Genomic DNA, 23,603 nt, shown 5'->3' with positions numbered 1-23,603 from the left:
CCAGGAACAAAGAGGACTTCACAGCCCAGCCAAGCGCAAAGGAAATAAAGGATGGGGCGGGAGGGGGGAAGAGCCGACAGCACAGAAAGAGAAACTTTATAGGTTCTTGCTTTCATCCATTTCATCTCACTGTACGGTGAATGGGAAAGGACAAAGAAAAGCCCAATGCCTCTGTGGGGATGCTGTGTGCTGGCTCTGACCAGGACATGCAAGCGTCAGCATTGCCACCACACATTATTTTTCTCCAGATAAGTCAGCCGGTGGTTTTAAACTCTTTAGCATTTTTTAAAGATCAATAAGGTTAAACCCCCAGGCTCTGAGCAAGGCCCCTGCTGGACCCCACAGGAGTTTTGCCTGAATACTGCAGGATTAGTAGGACCGAAATGTTTCTGTGGATTCAAATCTGAGCCTTTTCATACACAGCCTGTAACAGCAAGTTTTCTCAGTGAATGGTCCTGATAAAGCCTCTCTGATTTTACCCCCATTTCAATATAATTGGTATTTCTCTCCCTTTAAGCCAGACAACTCCTTTTCTATGCCTTTTCACACCAGAATGGAGGATTGATTTTTTTTTTCCTCACAAAACAGAAAAATTAGTTTCCCCACCCTGTGCCCCAAATGCTCCTTGAGGAGCTGCTCTTAAACCACCAGGAAGGGACCAGGAACCCTAAAGCTGAGATGAGGGGAGACCAGTAACACGATTCTCACTGTATCACACTCACCTGCCCTGGTCCCAACGGGATGGGAAATGCAGATGGAAAAAAAGGAGGGAGATTTGTAGGCACTGACTATGTGTTAAATTGCTGCCCAACAGAGCCTGGCCATGCTGACAGAGGGGCAAGGGCAGCCCTAGATGGGTTTGTGAGATTGGGGTGGCCCCTGGAGCTGTGGTGTTGGGTGAAGAACCTTGTCCCACAAGGCTTGGGGCCAGGGCAGTGACAAGCCAGCCCTGCCTAGAAGGAGGGAGCTGGGGATAGGGGCTCACTGCTGGCAGTGGTCACACTCTGTCCCAGCTGCTGTGGATTTTCCAGCCAGCAGAATTAAGTTTATCCATTCGACTTAGTGCCATGAGCTGCTCAGCGGCTTTGCTGGCTCCTTCTGCAGGTTAAAGGGTGAGGATCAGGATATCACCTGGCAAGAGATGCTGAGGCAGCATCTGGTGGAAGCAATTTCTTCTTGGTGGCCTCGTTTGGGTCATCAATATACACAACACCTCCTCTTAGTGATGTCCCGAGTGACGTCATCATCCAAAGAGTGGGAACTTGGAAGTTTCTTTAAAAACTTGCCTTCAAATCTTTGCTTTTGCTGCATATGACTGCAAGGTGATACTTTAGAGAGGTTTCATCAGCTGTAGTCTGTCTCCTATGGATTGCCACAGCAGAAAATTGAGCCCGAAAGGCAGAAAAGACATTTCTTTACTGAGACAGTGCTGTACCACACCAGGGTCCATGAATGAACTCCACCTGGAAGCTCTGAGCCGGGCCAGGGGGCAGCCCTATCCCACTCCCCTGCCCAGGGCAATGAGGGAATAACTCCTGTCAATATGTGCCAGCAGAGCCCCAAAGCAAACGGCAAGGAAGAGGAGTGAGACTGCAAACCCCAGGTAAAAGTATAAATCAATAGAACAGCAGCTCAATAACGTTTCCCTACAAATCCAGCAAGACGCACTTACAAATGCCTCCAATTTAAAGGCAGATTTCTCATCAGCTCAGCAACCACCGCTCCTCAAAGCACAGGCTCGCGCTGAGTGGCCTGTGCCTGCCTGAGCTGGGAGAGAAATAGCAGCTGTAGCCACAGACGTGGAGTCCCAGTGGTCCCCAAAGCTGCCCAAGTACAAAGCTGGAGGGAACCTTAATGTTCTTGCCAATCTGTATTTTGGTGCCCAGTTCTCACTGGTGCCTCCTCTTAGCCAGGAACTGCATGGAGCTACATCTGCCCACATCTCACAGGGACATCTAGGGACTGCCAGCATTAACACTGGGCAGGGTGCAAGAAAAATGAGTACCCATAGAGGAATTAGCAAGTTTCCTAAGCAAGTTGTTTCAGCCAGGCTGCTGCTCAGCAGGTTGTGTTACCCCAGACTCATTGGGCTGCACAAACTTAGTTTGAAGCTGGATGAGGTACCACCCAGCATCACACTGAGCAGCACAACATGACCCCAGGAGAGGAGATTGGCTCTGGGTCTGGCACTCAGATCCCTTGCATGTGTGGCAAGCAAAACTGGGACCAGCCCCTGCCCCCATAGGCCAGGTTGAAACCAGGGGCTGGTGCTCCTGTCCCCAGCAGTGAGCATCCCCTCTCTCCCACCCCATCTTTCCTTGCCAGCTCTCCCCAGCTTGTTATAACCTGATTAAGCTTCTGAGTTCAATGTAGCTTCAGCCCTTCTGTGCCTAGTGGTAAAAAGTACAATGCTCCCCTTCCACCTGTAAAAATCATACTCCAGCTATCCCTTAGATTTTTACATTCCTCCACATCTCAGAAATTATGAGATACAGCCACTGTGTGTTGATCCCCATGGCTGAGGATGTCACACTGGCCACAAGAGCATCCCTCTGTCCATAAGGAGCGTTTGCTTCCACTGCAGAGAGAATCATGGCCATGAACAAAAGCACTTCAGATACAGTAACACATTTCAGCCTTAGACTTATTACCACTACAGTTTTGTAGCAAAGTGATGCTACAGAAACAGAGCACTGTGTACTCCAGGGTTGTGCTGCTGTGGCCAAAAATCTTATCCTCCTGGTCTTTGCCTGTCCCACAGGACATATCTGCGGTCTCCTTTCCATTACCTGCATTTGCTCGAGAGTGAAGAGCTTCCCTGTGTATGGAATTTGATGTCTGTGTGCAGCCAAGGGACCTCAGAGTCTCTCCTTGGTGGACAAGGTGAGCTATGACCACCAAAACAGTTGGGCCTATAACATCTAGAAAGGTGGCTTATTGGCCCTAAAATTACTCCACACTTGTCCAAAGAAGCTATACACAATTTTGATTTCCCTCAGCAGGATGGAAAATCTGGGTTTAAGGACATCCTGCAGCAAAAGATGCTGCAATTGATTTATCCCAAAACTGCCCATTTGCTCACTGAGTTGAGGGACTGGACGTGTGCTCACTGCATGGGAGGGACCAACATAAAGAGCTGGGGAGCTCCACTGAGCACCAGCTCCTTCCTGAGGAACAGATGCTGGTATTTGCTATGTGAATGCACCCCAGGGCCACATGATCAGGGACCCCACACACAGAGTGCCGAGTACTACATTCCCATCCTGAGGAGCTCACTGGTAAGTCATCAGTGATCATCTCTGCTGAAGAGAATTATTTTTTTATCTGGTTTTATTAACCTTCACATGTCTAGACACAAGGGGTACGATTTATAGCTCACACACAGTAAAATATGAAATCACTGTATCTCCCTGTTTAAGATATTTTCAATCATGGTGTGTGATCTCCCCATTATTAAACACCAGTCCTGAATCCACTGATACAGGGGAAGCAATTTCCTAGAAGGAGGGAGAGCCCAGCTAACTCTCCATTCCTGCATCCAACACAGTACTCTTGGCCTCTTTGCAGCACCTGTCCACATCACTCTGATTCGCTGCCTCACTAGTCTGGGCCACAATCTTACTCCTGTTACAGGAAACCATCATATCTGATTTACTGCATTCAATAAGAAGGAGGAATTTAAGCCAGGTCAGTCCAGAGACAAGCTTTTGAAAGGTTTCTGCATCCCTGACTTTGTCTCTGCCATCCCAAAAGCGTGTGACTTGTTTTAAGTGGAAGAGGTAATTTGGGGCTGTTTGCAGCTATCCCTGGGGTGCAGCCTGAGCCAAGAAGCTGAGCAAAAGTGCACCTTACTGATGCAGCCTCACGCATCCTTTCCAAACACCTGCATCTTAATTACTTCAAAGAACAAATTTCTGACACTGGAAATGCAGCTAGACCAGCTGGGGTGTCTTTCATGCCTTCCTGGGTCATTTTGCCACCGGTTCCTTCAAAGCAATCCATGAAGCCAAAACCATTTCCTTTAACGCACTTGATAAAGGTTTGATGTGAGTGGTGGGTCTTTCATCTGTTGCTTCTTCAAAAAAAGAATGTAGATAAAAAGATGAAAGAAAAAGGAAACCTCACGTGCGTAAGCACTGCACTAAGAGACTTGCTTGCTCTGCACTTGCTCCTTTAGCACGTTCCACATGCTCACACATCACAATTCCATTTTGCTGGTTCAAGCCAGGGGAGGCAACACCCTGACTGTCCTGGTGGCCTTTGCCCATGGGACAGGGATGTTCCCCCAGGCCATCAAAAGTGTGATCAGGATGGTGACAAGGCTAGCTGACTTGTCCTGCTGGGACAAACCCCCAAGTAGCTCTCTGCTACAACCCATCTCATTGTTTGCAGATGATACTAAGCTGGGTGGAAGCGTGGATCTGCTGGAGGGTCGGGAGGCTCCAAAGGGATCTGAACAGGCTGGACCGCTGGGCAGAGTCCAATGGCATGAGGTTTAACAAGGCCAAATGCCGGGTCCTGCACTTGGGGCACAACAACCCTGAGCAGCTACAGACTAGGAGAAGTCTGTCTAGAAAGCTGCCTGGAGGAGAGGGACCTGGGGGTGTTGGTTGACAGCGACTGAACATGAGCCAGCAGTGGCCCAGGTGGCCAAGAAGGCCAATGGCATCTTGGCTTGGATCAGAAACGGCATAACCAGCAGGTCTGGGGAGGTTCTTCTCCCTCTGTACTCAGCACTGGTGAGACCGCTCCTTGAATCCTGTGTTCAGTTCTGGGCCCCTCACCACAAGAAAGATGTTGAGGTTCTGGAGCCCTCTTTTACCAAGGAGCCAAGCGAGCAGAGCCAAAGAGCAGGAGAAGATGGGCCAGGCCAGAGCAGGTCATCATCCCCACCCTAGAGACTGGTTGCACACTGCTTGGGCCATGAGGACTTGGAGCATCCTCCCCAAGCCCTCAGGGCAGCTTCCTCACCTCACCACCATGCACCAGGCGGGATTTCAAGTACATCCACAGCAAATTCATCCTCGGTGTGGCTTTCAAGCAACACCTTGAGCCGCATACACACTATCTGAACTCAGCAAAGGTTGCATGAAAAGGAGCTGCTTGTTTTCTCTGGCCTGTCTGAGCATTATCCAGCATGAGAGAGCTGGCATCCTTCCCACCAACCCTCATGGGTACCCACCTGCTGCAAAGAGAGCATCAGCCTGGCTCACATACGCATGTCTCCTTCCTAGGAACAGAACAAGCAAGGGAGACACAGAAATAGGAAAGGAAAGATCAGGATGAGAAGATAGGAAAGTTGACAGCACTCTCATCTATCACCACACGTCTTACCCTCAGTGCTCATTAAAGCCCCGGGTCTTCAAGTTATGTGTGTTATAAGTGGTAAAAAAAATACCTAAACAACCTCAGACAGAATGGTTTCTTGTAGAACAAAGAAATAGCACTTGTGTTGAAAAGGGAAACAAGTCTGTTTTGACTTGAAAATCTTCTGCTGTTGTAAGTAAAACAGAGAGGTAAATACATTTCATTTAGGTTTTATCGTTACAATTCATTCTGACATTTACATTGTATTAAAGTTTTAATATTCATGCTATGCTGCTATATAATATTTAATACAAAAATTAAATATATATATATTAGTTAATATTTCATATGCTAAATTCCAAATCGTAAAATCCCATTGCTCCAAAGATAAAAGGACTCAGCACTCATTAAAAGTTATCTGATGCTACTGAGGCTCAGGACCAAAAGCAGCATCGAATAAATCCCCTGGAAACAAATCGCAACGACGCCAGTAGCAGTTGCAAGAGCATCTCAAGTGCTCTTCACTGACCTGTACTGCTGTGGGGAGCAGGTACAAAACGGCCCTTCTTCCTCTTCACACCTTTGTGCATCACACACCGTGAAAGCAGAGCAGGAGCAGCGCTGTGACGAATACACGGAGAAATGGGATGAGGAGAGATATTCAATGATATTTGGCAGGAAAAACATTAGCTGTGTAAGAAAGTCACCTCCGGCCAAGGCTTAGCAGCTCTGAGCTACTCACTGCAAAGGGTCAGAGCCCCAGAGAAGGGGCCCAAGGCAAGCAAATATGGATCCCACTCAAGAAATTGAGAGTATCTGCACAGTCCTACAGTAAACCAGCTCCCAAACTGTCTGGTCTGCCCTGTGCACCACTGTGGCCAGCAGAAAAAGGAGGCTGATGCTGAAAGTGGAGATCTCAAACACCCAAACCACAGACCAACCCAGGCCATGCAGAACACTTTGGGTCTTAGAAGACAAGTGACTTTACCCACATTTCCTTCTAATCTATACCTTGCTGAACAACCAGACACCTTGGGGCTATCCAGGACTTGCCTCCCCACGCACACAACCACCCCATGTATGGCACAGCCCTTGGTCCTGTCCAGCTCCAAAGAATACAGATGTTGCAGCCCACAGACGTACCTCTGAAAATCAGAGAAAACTAAAGCGAGGAGACAGTGGACTCTTTTATTCCCCAATTTCTCAAACCTGATCCAGTCAGCAATATTGCCCCTGTACCCAGTTGTTCCAGTGAGCATCAAGCCTCTGGTCTCCACCAGCCTGGAGACCACTCTAGCTCCTTTATGATGAAGAATCAGTTCAGAGTAATTCACCTTGTGCAGGCAGGACCATAAGCATCCTGCTCACGTCTGGCCAGAGGCTCATTCCTACCAAGGAGGAACTGTAGGTGCATGAAGCTGCTCCACTGGTGCCCCTCTCTCCACACAGGCTCTGTTTCTCCAACCGTCTCTGCTTAATTGGAGGCCAGCTTTGAACTCTCTGTGTTTAACAGGGCCTAATCTTCAAACTGAATATATTTAATAGGGCCTGATCTTCATAATGGCTGTGTCTGAGGCCCTGGATTTCAAAGCAGCTCCACTTAACAGGACTTTGTCTCGAAGCTGCAACCATATAATAGGGCCTGGTTTTAAATCAGGAGTGTTTAATAGGATCTGATGTTTAAAGTGCATGTATCTAATTGGACCTAATCTTTATAATCCTCCTTTCCTCCCCCTTCTCTGGCATTTCTTCTCCTCCTTTGCTGCTCTCCCTCCCTCCAGCACCAAGACCCCGTTCCTGCTGTGGTAGATTGCTGCCTCCGCCGGGAGCCCCACCAGGACCATGAGCTGGGACTGTCCCAAAGCAACCATCATTGTGCAATGTCCCATTTGGAAATCTTCTAGAGTTTCCCACACCAGCTTCTAATTCCCACTGCACTCCCACTGCTCTACCTCTTCCAGAGGAGCTCACTCAAACCCAGCCATTCCCAAGGACATGGACCCAAGCCCATCATTAAAGGCTTCTTTTACCAGGAATGGGAATGCCAGCAAAACCAAAAACAAACGGAAACACATGGGATTTTTTCCATTCTGCTCTCTGAGACTCACCAGCCTCAGAGTTCTAGTTCAGTATTGTCTTACTCAGTGCTGGGAGAGAAGTTGAACACATTGGGAAGGAAAGTCCTCTCCCAGAAGAAGCAAAGATTTTTAGAGCTGTAACTAAGAAAACCAATTTACTTTCTCTCATCATTTATGAAATGGGAATGTTTCAATTATTTTTAAATCAACTCTGTTTCATAAAGTTCAAGAGCATGAGGAATCAGCAACTCCTGTAAGCAAAGAAGCCATAAAATACACACACAGGGAGCATTTCTACAACAGCTCTGAATAGTCCCAGACCCATCTACATCCAACTCTTAGATGAGCCCACGTCTAGCTACTGCAAAGCTCCTCAGCTCGCACTGCCAGAAACACTGCACCTGCCAGGATTCCGAGGCATGTGATTCATCCCATATCCACGCTTGTAGTTTCTGGCACACAAGTATTTCAAGACGCTGCTTAATGTGCTTAGAGTCCAAGCCTTCAAAAATAATACCACCAATGGGCCCAAATGGCAATTATTTCACCTTGTCAGTATGACTGGCCATGCTTTTCCTTGGTACAAACTGAAGGAGGGATCACAGACACTTCCCTCACATCACCTTTCTGCCTCTGGCATCCATTTCCAAAATATCTCTGAGCTTATAAATACTTCAAGAGTCGACTCTAATACCTGTGCTGACTGCACTTGAAAATTCTACTGTCCATAGGTCAACAGTTTTTTTAGCACTTCTCATAGCTGAGGAAGGACACCGTAACCAAGACATAAAGTTTATTGTCCCCAGAGCTCTGTGGATTACAGAGCACAAGGAGCAAAGTTTGATGGGTTTTGCTCCCCTCCCAGCCTGACCTCTGCCACTAACACAGCCACTCTCTATAAATACTTATTTATTCCTTGACCTGCCGCCTCAGGTCCCACTGCGCAGGGCAGATGTGCTCTCAAGCTCACCCTGAGGTTGTCCCGGGGTCTCAGCAGCCCACCCTGCACCTAGGCAGCTCATTAGCAACTGCAGAATTAAAAAAAAAAGACTGGGTCCAGCATGGCCCCTGCACTTATCCGCTGGTCCCTGGAACTCACGCTTTTGCCCAGAGACCATAAATTGTCCACATGAAGCATTGTCTGCGAGGAGAGGCTGCAGTGCAGCACAGCCAGGTGGGGATGCAGCTGTGCACAAGCCCTGTGGGAGGGTTGGACCCCAGCGCAGAGCCCCATGCCTCAGTTTCCCTTGCCCACCCTCACTGCAGCTCCAGGAGGGCACAAGCCACAGGAGGTATTTGTACCTCGTGGACCATTGCTGTAGGACCTTTCAGCGATGCTCCTCAAAGACATCAATCTGCAATATGGAGAAAACAAACCAAAAAAATCTTTGTCCCCAGCTGATCAAGAGAAATCAAAGCAGGGAGAAACCAGGGGGTGGTTCAAAGGGTGAGGAAGGATGGAGTGTGCAACAAAGCCAATAAGAGGCTTCTCTCCTCCAATGCCTGAGCATGAGAACATCTCACATCTCCAGTCCCTCACAGGATCAATGAACCTTTCCTTGGAAATGTGCATCTCTCCTATTTCCCAGTGCTGGCCCAAGCACCTCCCCAGAGAGGGCAGCACAGCTCAAACCTGCCGTAGGGTTAGGCACTCACCTCTGCCCCACGCTCTCTCCTTCACCATCACTCACTGCCCAGTGGGCAGTCCTGCAGAATTAATTTGCCACATTTTATTTGCAGCTGAATTGAGCTCTGGTTCTGCCCTAAGATTTACGCTCCACGCAAGCCTTATTGACAGGCAGCGGGGTTGGGAGGTTAGAGAAGCAATATTTCCAGCATTTGCATAAAACAAGGGCATTTCATAATTTAGCTGATGCAGATTTGGATAAGATGAAATTGTTGGCCATTTCATAATTAGATGGCTAATCATAAAATAACCTTTGCGAGTCATCAAAAACTATTATTATACAAATTAATTCCTGCTTGGTACTAAACTTACTTTACTCCCGTCCTTGAGGATCAGAGACAGTAAAAGAACATAGAATTTTGGTAGAACTCATCCTGCAGCCAGCCCCACATTGTTACTATGTTTTATGGATCACAAATGCTTAGTCAATAACACAGCGCTTTCGGGAATGATGTTCTTTCTCATGTCTTTCTGTGGCTGGAATTGTTTGTCTGGCTGTTCACAAATCTTCTGATGTGGATTCATTGTTTTGGAGATACCCTTCTCTGCATCTCAGGGCAGATTCATCAGCTGAGCTAGACGGAGGGGAAAAGTTTATTGGGGTAAAAAGAGACATCCTGGCAAGCAGCTAGAATCACTGCTCTGGGTTCACTGGTCGACTTGTCAGGTTAATCAATGGTCCTAGGAAGTCATTAAGTATGCAGCAGCTGGAAGATCCCTCCTTCAGCAAATACAAAGTACTTCTTCCTACATGCCAGTGCTGTTTTTCTCAAAAATCCAGGCTAGGAAAGGCGATTCCTGCAAAGGGCCCCCCTCTGAGCCCACACGCCTGTGCATCCCTCGCTCCCTGCCAGGCCCACTGGCAATGCTGCTTCCTCTGCAGCAGACATCTCCGCCCACCCCAGCACAGATCCTGCATCAGCACCTGGATGCAGAGATAGAATTTGCCAGAAATTCAAGTTTTCCTCTGCAGAGCTTTCCCTACACTCGAATTTCTGTCCCATTAGAAGCAGTAGATGTGTTGCTCTGTGGTTAGGGTGGAAGAGTGGGTGTCCAAGCTCCCCAGCACAGACACCTCCACACCTCTTATACCCTCATAGCACATTATTTCTCTGCCTCATAGGGTTGTTGTGAGAAAAACTCCACTAAGCAGCTCAGAAAAAACTCCCTGCACCAACACTGGGGACTTAGCTCAGCCCCGGGCCAACCCTGACCCAAAACTCACACTGGGCTTCAGCAGCATCCAGACCTTGGGCTCTCACTGCCACACTCACCCCTGCACCAATATCTTCTACAATTCAGGCTTGATTGAAGAATCAAAGCCTGGGGGAAGGAGGCACAGGAAAAACTGCTTGGAGGTAGGGAAAAACAGCAGAAAATGCTTGGACATTTATAGGTCTGCAGGAAAAGCAACTGCCCAGCAAAGGTGGTGAGAAACTTCCCAGGGAATAGTCTTTGGAAAATAGAGAGCCACCTAATTCCTGCCTTATCTGTTTTGTTTTCCATGTCCATTATAAGAGAAGCTACCTATTGTCATCCACCCTTAATTTGTGCACCAGTCTAACAGGTGCACTGACAGCGTTTGTCTTTGCCACCTGAGTAAATGTTGAGTCTGATAAGACCTCCTGGGTGGGCAAGAATGGAGAGAAGAGTGAATTGGGGGCTGGGTCCAGCTCATTATACAAACCTTCTAAGACTGCATTTGTCCCCCAACGATCTCAAAGCACTTTGGCAAACAGCGATTAAACTGAACCCCCTACCCCGCCAGCATGCAGGTGAAGACAAGCAAACAGCCAGGAACAGCAGGAGAGGAGTCACCAAGGAGTTTGAAAGACTGCAGCTCCCTGGCCGCCTCCAGCTCCCACCCTGGTCACTGCTCCCTGGAGAAGCTGGGTCAGCACATGCACCTGCTCCTCCCTCCCTAAACATCACAACCAGCACTTTTAGACACAATTTCGGTATAAACTGAACTGAGCGCTTGCCCTCAGCTCTGCTGCAAGGGCTGTAGCCTCTGGGATGAACCCAGGTAGGAGTGGGACTTCCTTCCCACCAGCACAAGGACCACAGCGCTCTAGGTCGGGGAGCCAGGGGCTGTGGGGCAGCCCCCACATGCAAAAGCAGAGTTACTGCAGAAGCATTAACTCTCTCTCATCAACTATGCAAACAGCGCATTTCAAGGTCCATTGCACAAGCACCTTCTCACTGCAGTATACTTATATTTTAATTAGCAGCTTATGCACTGATTATCCTATTGGTACCCAGCATGCTAAGCAACGTGGCTGGCTCGCTCCCAGCAGGCAGGCAGGCTGCCTGCGCTCAGTGTCTGGCACTCGTTGCAGGGTGCTAACAGCACCCCTCACCAGGCATCCGCTCGCTGCTCTCTGGTCCTCTTCCCTGAGGGTGAAGGAAAGCTCTGGTATGAGACCAGCAGACGGTCTCTGCTGGGGGGGGTAAGAAACAGCTTTCTCAGAGGGGTTGAGCTGGCCAGGCTCCTGTCTGAGATTATCCTCACACTGATGAGGTTAACAGTGTTTGGAGGAAAAGAGAGAAGCATTTGGTAAAGACAGGGGAAAGGAAGAGGTGATGAGGATGAGCAGGAGATGAAGAATCTTGCCATCTCTCTTTATACCAAGCAGTCTGAAGTGCAGCAAGGTGAGGGCACTCCTTGGCCTCCACCTGCAGCCGATCAAGGGAATGGTGGCTTGTGCAAGCCCAGGTAGCAGGATGAGAGAAGTTATCCACCTCCAAGGTAGGCTGGCAAAATTTTGTAGTGTTGTAAAATGATCAGATAAGTCAGGCTGGAGGCATCTTATCCGACCTCCTGCTCAACACAGCATTAGCACTGGCTTCAGACCAGGCCAGGCTGGTATGGGCATCAAACATATCAAGAAGGTGCTGTGCAAGCTACAAGGTGCTCTGCCCTCACACAAACACCATCTGCAGAGCCCAGCACCCACAGCAAGCCTCTTGCTGCGTTCTACAAGACAGGAGGAAGACATATGGTCTGGTTCAGCAATTGGATGCAAAGTCCTGGCCAGCACATCCAGACAATTCATCCCCACAAGAAACAAATTTCAGAAAGTGCATTGCATTTAAAGTCAACCCTGCTCTATCTCTTTTCTGCAAGGAGTCTACCTGAGACCAAGGGGCTCTCCAGGTACAAGTCTGCAAGCAGAACTGGTCCTTCTCTCAGCCTTCAACACAGCAGATATTCCAGTCATCTCTTCTGTGGTTTCTACAAGGCTGGGACCCTAGGTCGAAAAGCAAACTGAGGAGTGTCATCTCCAGTGACTTCTCCATTATTTGGAGCTGTACAGTCTTACTTTAAGTTCAGACAGAATTAATGAGTTTGAGGGCTTTAATTTCCTTAGACTAAGCGAGGTCACAGCAAAGAAGTCTTTAGCTACAACCATGACAGGAGCCAAAGCTCAAGATGGGCTAATGCCCACAGGAGTGGGCATTGCAGCCCTTGCAAACTGGCATGTCAGCAGTCCCTGGCCCTCTGCTCGTTTGCCTTCGGAAAGCAGCAGACCTGAAAAGGCAGTTGTGCACCCCTAGAAAGGAGGGAGTCCAGTACAGACTGTTGGGTTTTTTCCCTAGCAAAAAGTCACATCTGTAGAAAAGAAGGCTTTTAGAAAGCATCTAACACCAACAAAGGAATTTTGAAGTTGAAGGCTTGCACTACAGCAGAGTCCACAGCTTGTCCAGCTCAGGGTCCACCACATGACAAAGCCATCAAAACATCACAGGTTTCCTAAACTGCAGCTCACGTGTGGAGCGCCACTGACCTTCAAGTCTCAGCAACCCTCTGTTGGAACACAAAATGCCACCAACACCTCAACTGCTGATTTTCCCCTGCAATGCATCAAGGAGGCAATTCTTAAAACAACGTGAAGTTCAGGGGACTGGGTCATCTCATCCAAAAACCATAAATTTACCTGATAAAGAAAAAGTCTGTGCTTTGTCCTTAATAAGAGGGATTAAATAAATTGGGGCAGGTGGGAAAGAAGAGGATTAAGTCTGCAACCTTCATATCCAAGAAATAATTATATTTTTTCAAAGAACTTCAAAATGTGGGTCAAATACCCTTTACTGCAACCTGTCTGCCTACATGTGCACACTGCAGCTCAGACACGCATGTGATCCTCTTCTAAACCTGCTGTTAATCCTAAAAGCCTAAAAATTGTTGACCCATCATTATTAATTAGCTTGCTGGTACTAAAATACATAAGAAAGATGATCCCGTTATTAATTGCTGTGCAACCTGCTGTGACACCGGCTTGGGCAGGGGGAGCTTGACAGAAAGAGCACTGAAGGATTTCCCTCCCACGCCCTGGGAATCGGTTTGCCTGGAGCAGAATTCCAGCTTGGCTGCAGCCTCATCCACAGCACAGGACAGTGCGTCACCATAGCAAGTGTGTAATAAACATAATTATAGAAGAAATTTATGATTATTCAGAAGCATGTGTGGGCAGAAGCAAGCACTAAGTAATGCAAAAGCATTTCAGTAGCTGAAGAAGTGCTTTTTAAACTCTTCCAATTCTGTATTTTATCAGAAGAACAGGGACAGAGAGGACATCAGTGGAGGAGCTAATGGACTTTCCTCTTTAACCTCAGTACTGCCACCAAAAGCTCAGGCTAAGCAGGGTTTATTCACACCTCCTGCTATGGATGGCTGTCCAAGTGTCACACAGGCAACAGCACTCAGCAGTTTACTCCCAGATTAGCTTCCAGAAACTGTGTAACTTCTTTCCAAGAGAAAGATGCAAAAGATGCACTGATCCCTTTCTACTTTGCTTTTCTTCTCCCGTCACCCAGTGGAGAAGCCCCACTGGAGAACAGGGCAAGCAGACCCACCACCAGCAGACAGATGTCCTAGTGAAGCTCATCTGGGAGGGTCTCCTCCTGTGAGGACACCAGGTCCTGCCACACAACTCCAGCCTTTCCCAGGAGCCCATCTTGGGGCATGGGGCCACTTCTGGGGTTGTTCAGCCTGGAGGAGAGGAGGCTGAGGGGAGACCTCATTCCTCTCTACAACTACCTGAAAGGCGGTTGTGGAGAGGAGGGAGCTGGGCTCTTCTCCCAAGTGACAGGGGACAGGACGAGAAGGAATGGCCTCAAGCTCTGCCAGGGGAGGCTCAGGCTTGACATCAGGACAAAATTTTTCACAGAAAGGGTCATTGGGCACTGGCAGAGGCTGCCCAGGGAGGGGGTTGAGTCCCCTTCCCTGGAGGGGTTTAAGGGACTGATGGACAAGGTGTTGAGGAACATGGTTTAGTATTTGATAGGAATGGTTGGACTTGATGATCCGGTGGGTCTTTTCCAACCTGGTGATTCTATGATTCTTGGGCCATGGCCTGAGGCTGCCCATGAGCCCTGCAGGCTGATGTTGCTTTGGATTCACATCTTTTACAGCATGACCTGTAGGAAGCATTACCAGACGTGCATACACTCTGCAACACCAAAAGCTACCACGCAGTGCCTGGGGCATGTTTCCTAACAGAGCTATTATGGATTTAAATGATGGCATTTTCCAAGCACTTGCACCAAGATGCTTTAAAAAGACCCGTGTGCAAAGCTATAGCCAAATGATCTCTTGCAGAAACAGGAACACAAAGGAAAAATTCAGTTGATTCTTTACCAGAAATGCCCAAAACATGTTGGTTGCTTTTTTTTTTCAGGAGGAGGACTTATCGTCAGAAATGGTATCTTTGTATTCTTCGCCTGTGCTGGCTGATGCAGAGTTGGAGGTCTTTGTCCTCACTGAGTTATTCTGCTGCATTCTCATCAGCTTTCCACCCTGACCTGGCTCCTGGTCATCTCCACCTCCTAGAGTCATTCTGATGTCCTGGCATTGCCCTTGTGCCAGGGACATGGTCCCAGGGGCAGGAAGGGAATGGATTAAAACTCCCAATCAGAATTTTAAACAAGATAAGGGAGAGAGATGGGCAAAGATTTGCATTTCACTGTAGGTTTTCTGATAAGAGGAAACTTTGCAGGTCTTCAGTCAACCACAGGATGCTCCAGAGCACCCACAACAGACACAGCATAGCTTTTTATCAAGCAGAAAATGGGTTCATCTCCCTTCACTGTACCTGGAAAAGACACCTCTTGAGGTCCCTTACCCACAAAAGCAACAGAAGGAATAACAAACGCTTTATGCTTAAGCAAGACTTTTCTAACAGAAATACCACATGTGAATCCCCTGCCTGATGCAAAATTAGGACAAATTGCTCAGGGATGACTGACAGAGAGCACCTGGAGAACATCTCACTGGCTACTGACACTGGCAGCCTAACCTCTCAAGGTAAACTGAACTCCACACACAGGCGATCAATCTGCCAAGTGCCCTGGTACAACCCGTCCTCCGTGGGGTCACAGTCTTTGCTCAGTCAGAGCAAGAGCCAGCAAGGTGCAGGATCAGGCCTTTCTCCTCAGGATTTCACAGTCTTCCTTCCTATCGCCTGTGGGTGGGGAGGAGGAGGACAGGGAAGAAATAGGATCTCACTGCCTTCTCCTGCATCACACAAAGTGAATCCATGATGGATTGGTGACCTACTTCATCTGAGAGGCAGTAAATCAAATGTAGCACAAGTGATTGTCTTTTAGACCCACAGCCACATGTAACAGATAAATCTACCTGGGCAAAGGAAGATTTTCCACAGCACAGCACTGCACGGCCCTGGTCTCGCAACATCCTGAGGAACAGCCCGATGAGAGGTACCTGCCAGAGCCATGCAAAGATGAAGGTGCTCAGCAGGTCGACTGACAGGAGCTGGGAGAAGGGGAAGGTGGGTTGATGAAGGTATCTGCCATGCAGGCACAGAATCAGCTCCCAGGAAAACTCAGCTGATCCAAGGTGTTGGTGTCCAGACTGCTGTGCTTGTGCATAACTGCTTGATTTCTAAATAAGGTCCAGTTAACACAGAAGAGATTTTGAGAGAGGATATAGAATCATAGGTTGGAAGAGACCCACCGGATCATCGAGTCCAACCATTCCTATCAAACACTAAACCATGTCCCTCAGCACCTCGTCCACCCGTCCCTTAAACACCTCCAGGGAAGGGGACTCAACCCCCTCCCTGGGCAGCCTCTGCCGGTGCCCAACGACCCTTTCCATGAAAGGGCATCAACATCTAGTAGATCTCATTCTGTCTGGGTACTTTACAGAAAGGCACCAACACAGGGCTACTCCTGGATTCACTGAGCCACCAGAAAGGCTTTGTGTGATGCACTCACAAGGGTTTTGGAAATACAAAAGTAGTCCTTAATGACTTCTTTACCAACATGCCAGCAACATTCCCACAGCCAAGAGCCAGACACAACCAATCTGGCTGGCCAAGACACACAGGAGCTCAAGAATCATCCATAGGTGCAAAACCTCTCCAGGGAGCTCACCTCACTGCTGTCAACACAAATGGGGGCCTGCAAAGCCCAGCAGGTTCCAGTATAGCAGAACACCCTCAGATATAGCATCCACCCCTGGTCTTCCACCTCCTGCAGCAAGGGAGTCACCACTCAAGCTCACGCCAGCCCAGCCCGCTGCCCACCGCATCACGCAGCTCCATTGTGGGTCTGCCCGGAGACACAAGCCCCATCACCACGGCTGGAGGTCTGCTGAAGCTAACCAAACCCTCCTTGGATCAAATCAGTCCCTTGCCATCTGCATGACGCCGCTCTGTGCCCACAGCCACGGAGTCTGTCCATCTCACCCAACCATGGCCAGGGACTGTGCCTGGAATGTCTGTACTGGGGGTATCCCATGGCATTTTCACCTTTGGGTTATCCCAGCTCCCAAACCTGTGCTTAGGTGGTGCTCTCATCCCTGGCTGCCTCTCTAGGGCAAACACACAGGAGTTGCCGCTGTCCTCCCACTCAGACACGTTGCATCTATGCTGAATTAGAGGTTTTGCCACATTTTATGCAGAACAAACACAATTCAGCTACTGTTTTACAGTCTGGAAGAGGTAGAGGAGAGGTAGGGAGAGCCCTGGGCCCTTGGCAGACTGGCCATGGCTGCAACCAAGGCCTGATGAGCAAGACCTGCTGGGCTGGAGGAGCTCCCTGCTGCAAGATGAGATGTGCTGGACTGCAGGACCCTGATCAACTTGCAGGATAAATCCCTGTCTATGAGCAGGTGTGTGCCCTTCACCAAGTAACCTCACACATTCCACAGAACATTTCTTTGGCTTAAGTGTATGGCAAATGGAGCTGGAGAATTTTTCTGAACAGAACTGCAGGGACAGGACCAAGGGTTGAGGGCTCCTCCTGGGCAGTCACTGCTGCTCACCATGCCAGAGGGGGGTTGGATGCAGAAGGGTGGGAGAGGCAGGATAAGGCTAGTTTTGACCTGGAAGACACTCGTAAATCCACTCTAGAGAAAAGTGCTTTACAAGAACGTTGTTGATGTGGTGGGAAGAAAAGAGAGCTGTAATCACCAACTCAGTCACAGGAGGAGTGTTGGAAGGGGTCAACCCAGGAGTCAAGACAAAGCCCTTACAGCTCTGCCCACCAGCTCAGAACCATTAAAAAGTCTCTGGGTGCTCAGTCCCAAGAGGAAGCCAAGTGTAACCAGCCAACCCATAAACACCAGCAGCCCTAAGGCAAAACCCAAAACAGAATCCAGACCAGCGCTGTGGTCTCCCATTCATGCAGGGCAGCAGCGATCACCAGAGCCCTTCATTTTACACAAGTATCAAAGGCACCAGGAGGCTGCATTTGAAGACAACATGGAATTACAACCCTTTCTCCGTCTTCCTCTTTGCCCCACCTTCCCCAGGAGCTGGAGTTTTCTGCTGATGCCACTGTTCACACACACCAGATAAGAAATAACCCATGGCAGAGCTCACCTGTGCAGTTTACACAGGGAGGAAGCAGCAGAAACCTGTTTCACAAAGAGCTGGCTGATTTTCTATCCCTCTATTTTCCTGCCCTTGGTCTGTGCTCCCATTTACCCACTTTTGAGATGGATACAGCAGTTCCTTCCCATGCAAAGCATACAGCTTGTCGGGAAGCGTTCTCAATTTCACAGACAAGTATTTATAAGATGTTCATTCTGGAGTCTATGCTTCACCTACCTGTTTTATTTTTAATCTTCGTTTCATAGAGCTCAGACGACTCTTTCAAGGTTCCCATGAACGATCTTTATCCCTTTTGCAGCTCATCCCAATTCTGTGAATAAAATCCCTGAGTGGCCCTGGAAGAAGAAGAGAAAAAGGATGACATTTGAAATGAAATAAGAAACTGAAAAGAAAATATATTTGTAAAGAAAACTCACAACTCTAACTCCAGCAAGGCATAAACAAGCACATTTGGCATCTGCAGACCCCAAAACCCTTTGTAGGGAGAGGTAAAAACCTTAGATAAATGGGATTATCTGCATTTCATAGGCAAAGGGACAGGCTTCTAACTAGAGAAACTGTTAGATCATGTCTATGTATCTAGCGTATCTCACAGGGCAGGGGAACAACCTTGAGGTCAGCTCGGGCACATAAATCACGACATGAGCATCAGACCCTATGAAGGTGCCCAAAAGCAGAGATCCTGAACTGCCTTGCCTCTAAGGAGTGACTAAGCCCCTCTTTCACAGAATCATAGAATCACCAGGTTGGAAGAGACCCACTGGATCATCGAGTTCAACCATTCCCATCAATCACTAAACCATGTCCCTCAGCACCTTGTCCACCCGTGCCTTAAACACCTCCAGGGAAGGTGACTCAACCACCTCCCTGGGCAGCCTCTGCCAGGGACCAATGACCCTTTCCATGAATTTTTTTTTCCTGATGTCCAGCCTAAACCTCCCCTGGTGGAGCTTGAGGCCATTCCCTCTCGTCCTGTCCCCTGTCACTTGGGAGAAGAGCCCAGCTCCCTCCTCTCCACAACCTCCTTTTTCTCCAGGGAGGGAAGAACCACATCCACAGCAGGCTTTGGAACATGTCCTCTCTTCTTCTCCTACTCGTCCCTGTAGCAGGAAAGCAAGTTTCAGACTGTCCAGTGTTCACCAACCCACCTGCATCCCCATCACGCTCTCCTAGCTCTTCATCAGCATCTGTCGCCGGGCCTCAAAGGACTTTGTGGGTCAACCAGCCTTGGCCGAGGTGTCAAACCCCTCCGGCTGCCAGGGATGGGTAACTCTACCCCTTGTTGCCCAAGATAAATCTGAAATTTAGGTCACTCCCTGCTTTGATACTAAGCCAGAGGGCATTGCCTTCCCTCCTCTGGGAGATCATAGAATCACCAGGTTGGAAAAGACCTCTTGGATCATCGAATCCAAGCATTCCTGCCTGCCTGCTGCCTCTCCCAGCGCTCCCGAGGAAGGACGGGCTGGAGATAAAGCGATGCTGCTGCTGCTCCCGTCCCGTCCCGGCCGGCTCTGCCGTGGGGCAACACTCCCCCTTAGCGGCAGGAGCTGGGAACAACCCTTCGGAGCAGCAATAACCCTAATTAAAGGGATAAAATGATCTGGCTCATCATGGGGCCAGAGCGTAAACCTGGGTGTTAAGCCGGCTGCGCTGCCGCAGCGTGGGACTCGCTGCAGCTTAAAAAAAAAAAAAGATGCCTGGCACCCAGAGACGGGGCAAGAGAGGATGCTGTGGCTGCAGAAAGTGGAGTAGGGCTGGTTTTGCAGGGGGGAGTCAAGTAGCAGCTCTGGTCCCAGGGATAAAGCAGGTTTTTCGCACCTTTCTCCACCCCAGCAGCCCAGGATCACCAGCCGGGAGGGAGCGATGGGGCAGGAAGAGATCCACAGCTGTCAGGATTATTAGGAAGAGATTAATCTGTAAAGAAAACTTAGCAAGAGTTAAAGAAAAATATTGATTTTGTGTTTGTCTGCTTCTGCAGGGCCTGAGAAGTGGCAAATTTAGACATTAACTGGGGCTGTTTTGGCTTAATTCAGACCTCAATTTAGACTAACCCTGGGAACGGCTGAGTACATCAGCGGAATTGAATCTAAAATTATTACTCTCTTTTCCCTGTTGCCTTATCTAGTCCTTTTGGGCAGATCCGACACCTTTTCTGGCACCCATTACCTGCTGCACAATTGCAGATAACAGGCTTTATTTATACAGGACTGCAGATTCTAATTTGATAGCAGAGTTTTTAGACCAGCGGTCTCCCTGGACAGAGGCTCTTGGCAGCACCGTCCCCAGCTGCTCACAGCAACAAATGCTGCTGCAACAGCTTTGCAAACATAGGATGGTAAAAACAGAGCTTTACGCACCAGGCTTTGCATTTGAGCTCCAGCTGCCACAGATGGAGGGGGCTTTGCTCCTGTAAGACCTGGACAGGATGGAAAGTTGGGTGGAGAGGAACCTAATGAAGTTCAACAAAGGCAACTATAGGGTTCTGCATCTCATAACAAATAAAACCCTGCATCAGCATAAGTTAGGGGTTGAGCAGATGGAAAACAGCTCTGGGGAGAGGGACCAGGGAGTCCTGGTGGACACCAAGCCGACCATGAGCCAGGAATATGCCCCTATGGATAAGGGCATCCTAGGGTGCAAGAAGAGCGTGGCTAGAAGGGTAAGGGAGGTTCTTCTCCTTTTCTACACTGCCCCAGTGACACCACATCTCAGTTAGTTTGCCGTCCAGCTGCAGCCAGCTCTTAATACAAGTGGTCTCCATCCCTCACAAAATCCAGGAGCTGCTTAGCTAATTCTCAGCTCCTGTATCTACCAAGCTGAAATTGTCCTTTTAATTTCCTAAACCTCAAAACCCCCAGGTCAGAGCATTAAAAAAAAAAAAAAAAACCACTAAAAAAGGATATGAGAAATTTTAAAAGGTTATTGCTATTGCTTAGCAACTGCCTAATAAATACCACAAGCAAAGACAGGAGAGGAGGCACTTCAAGTAATTCCCCTCCCAGCACTGAGCTAGGCTAAAACTTGTGAAACATGATGGAGGTGGAACCACCTCAATTTACTCACCAATGGGAAATTTTTTTTCACCCCAAAACAGAACTGGGTGCTTAGGGAAGTGGTGGAGTCACCACTCCTGGAGATGTTTAAAAGATGTGTAGATGTGGCACCTCAGGACATGGTTTAGTGATGGAGTTGGCTTTGTGAGGTTGGACATGATGGTTTTAGAGGTGTTTTCCAACCTAAACAATTCTGTGCTTCTCTAATCTTTTTCTTGCCCCAAAGCAGCATGCTCACAGCATGCTTAAACCCTGCTGCCCCATGGGGGAAGGGAGGAGGAGAGCAGGGATGGAGCAGCAGAACGCCTGCACGGCCTCCACAGAGAAGGGACGACTCTCAAACAGGAGTTGCTGGAAACGTTGGAGGCTAAGATGCTGCTGGTGCAGCCACGAGCCCTGCTGTAACATGGGCTCACACCACTGCTCCAGGAGAACAAACCCACTGGATGCTCTCCATGCACACCCCAGCCTCTCCATCCTCTCACAAAAACCTCACACAGCAATAGGTCAGACTACAGCTCAAACCGCTGAGTTCCTGCTAAGCAATTATGCATCATTTCATGCTCTGCACTTTACTTTGCTCCATGCCATCGCATTAGTCACTAAGTAGTGTATGTCAGCCAGGTCACCAGGGCAAGTGGAGGTTGTGAGAGTAATTGCACTCAGGTTAGCAGCTTCTCCTGCCGCAGGTGCGGTGCTTGGCAGCACAACCCTGGCCAGCGCAGCTGAGGCTGCAGAAAGGCTCTGCCCACTAGCAGGCAAAGCACTTGCTTAACCAGGGGTGGTTTTGTGGGTGAGCCAGGGAGTGGGGTGCATCACTTCAGTTGCCTTTGTATTTCCTTCAGTTACAGGAAATACTCAAAATAGGGAAAAATGTCTTATTCACTGTTTGCATCCCTCCACAGCTGCATACAGGGACAACTCTCCCCACAGGGTGCCTTGCCAAATAGCCCCCTGCGAGCAACCTGCTGTTTGCACAGTGCTTTAGTAGAATTAGCTGTGAAAACAAGATAAAAAAGGCTGTGAAATCCCTCCAACCAGCAGGAACAAGCCCAGCAGCTGACAGCCCTATAAGGAACATGCAGCAGCTCTTGTGCTGCCAGTTGCGGATCTTCATGGGTTCAGCATCACTCCATCTGACTGCCATCCACCTGGGCACCGCCCAGCTCCATCCAGAAGCCTGCCAATGAAAAACAAACTGGTGTCCTCTGTTTTTCAGCTTACCATATTTTTCCCCTCCCCAGCTTTTCCAGGGCTTGTCCCAGCTGAAAGCAAAGTCCTGTTTGCAGTCTGGGCAATGCCATGTCCCAGGAGCTGCAGCTCTGCTACTCCCCTCTCATCCCTGCTAAAATAAAATCACTCCTTTTTCCATGTACAGATTCAAACCAGGGGTCATGTGCTCTGTTGAGGAATGCAAATATAAAGTTTAAAACAAAGCAGAAACCCCAGGTTTCTGCAGCCCTCCAACAAGCCAGGCCATGGGAGGAGATTCCTTTCTCGAATGGCAGAGGCTCCTGGGACTCTTTCATCCTGGTCTTCAATTTCAAGCAAAATCAAATTTCCAGGTTTCTTGTGACTGAGAGTTGTGCAGCCTGAGAGGGCTGCGTTACTGCAGAGGCTTCAAAGGGACAATGGTTGGGGCACAGCCAGGGACAGAGGACACAGCACGTGGGACCTTGTTCCTCCACCTGCAGAGCAGTGCCCATTTCCAAGCCCCAGGACAGCCAAGCCAACCTGGCAAGATCCACACCAAAAGGAGCTCCATTTTCCAATTGGAATCTAATTATCACCTTTTTACTCATTAACCATGCCCGGTCTTAATCATTTTCCTCAGTATTTTTCTGCCCTTCAGTCTTTCTTAACAAGCACTCGGCAGTGCAGGACACCCAGTGCTATCTGGATTTACAGCATCAGACCAGTAGTTAATACTTCTCAGCCTCATAATCCTTTAATTTAGGGGCAGCTCCCAAAGCTACACATCAGGCTCACACACCAATTTACTCTCTGGCAGACTCTACCTGCCCAGGACTCCCAGCTTACATCGGCTCCAGGAAGGAAATGCAATTCAGGGCTTGGTTTTTAAGTCACCCAGCATAGGAACGGCCAAGCCTGCTAAACTCAGAGCAAAGAGGGATGGGTTTATGGCGATTTCTCTTAAAATAACAACAGAATTGAAGCAGCTAAAGCCAGGCTTTCAGACAAGTGGTCCCTGCCGTCTCTCCAAAGCAAACATTGTGGCACTGAGAAACAGAAATAAAAATGACTTCATGGATTTCCTTTGGCCCAGAGCTTGTAGAAATGAAAAATGAGCTGGGTTTCTAAAACTCCCTCGTTTCCCAGAATCCACGGTTTTATTAACAAGTTTGTCAGTAAGGATTTTTTGACTATTCCCAGAGTAAGCCACAACCTGAAATGAGATTTATACAACCCTGCTCCATTTTTCCACCCTGCAAAGTGACCAGGGGCAGTTAAGATGCAGGGGGTGGAACAGACCCCCTCCCCGCATCTTTGCTGTGCTGCCACCCCCAGCCAGAGCTTGGTGAGGACAGCACAGCCCTGAACAGAGCTCTCCCAGAGCTATTCACACACTGGTCTAACTGGCAAATTGTCCTTCAGT

This window comes from Phaenicophaeus curvirostris, chromosome 18 (genome assembly GCF_032191515.1).
Source record: "Phaenicophaeus curvirostris isolate KB17595 chromosome 18, BPBGC_Pcur_1.0, whole genome shotgun sequence".
Classification (NCBI taxonomy): Eukaryota; Metazoa; Chordata; class Aves; order Cuculiformes; family Cuculidae; genus Phaenicophaeus; species Phaenicophaeus curvirostris.
Note: the sequence above shows the minus strand (reverse complement) of the source record.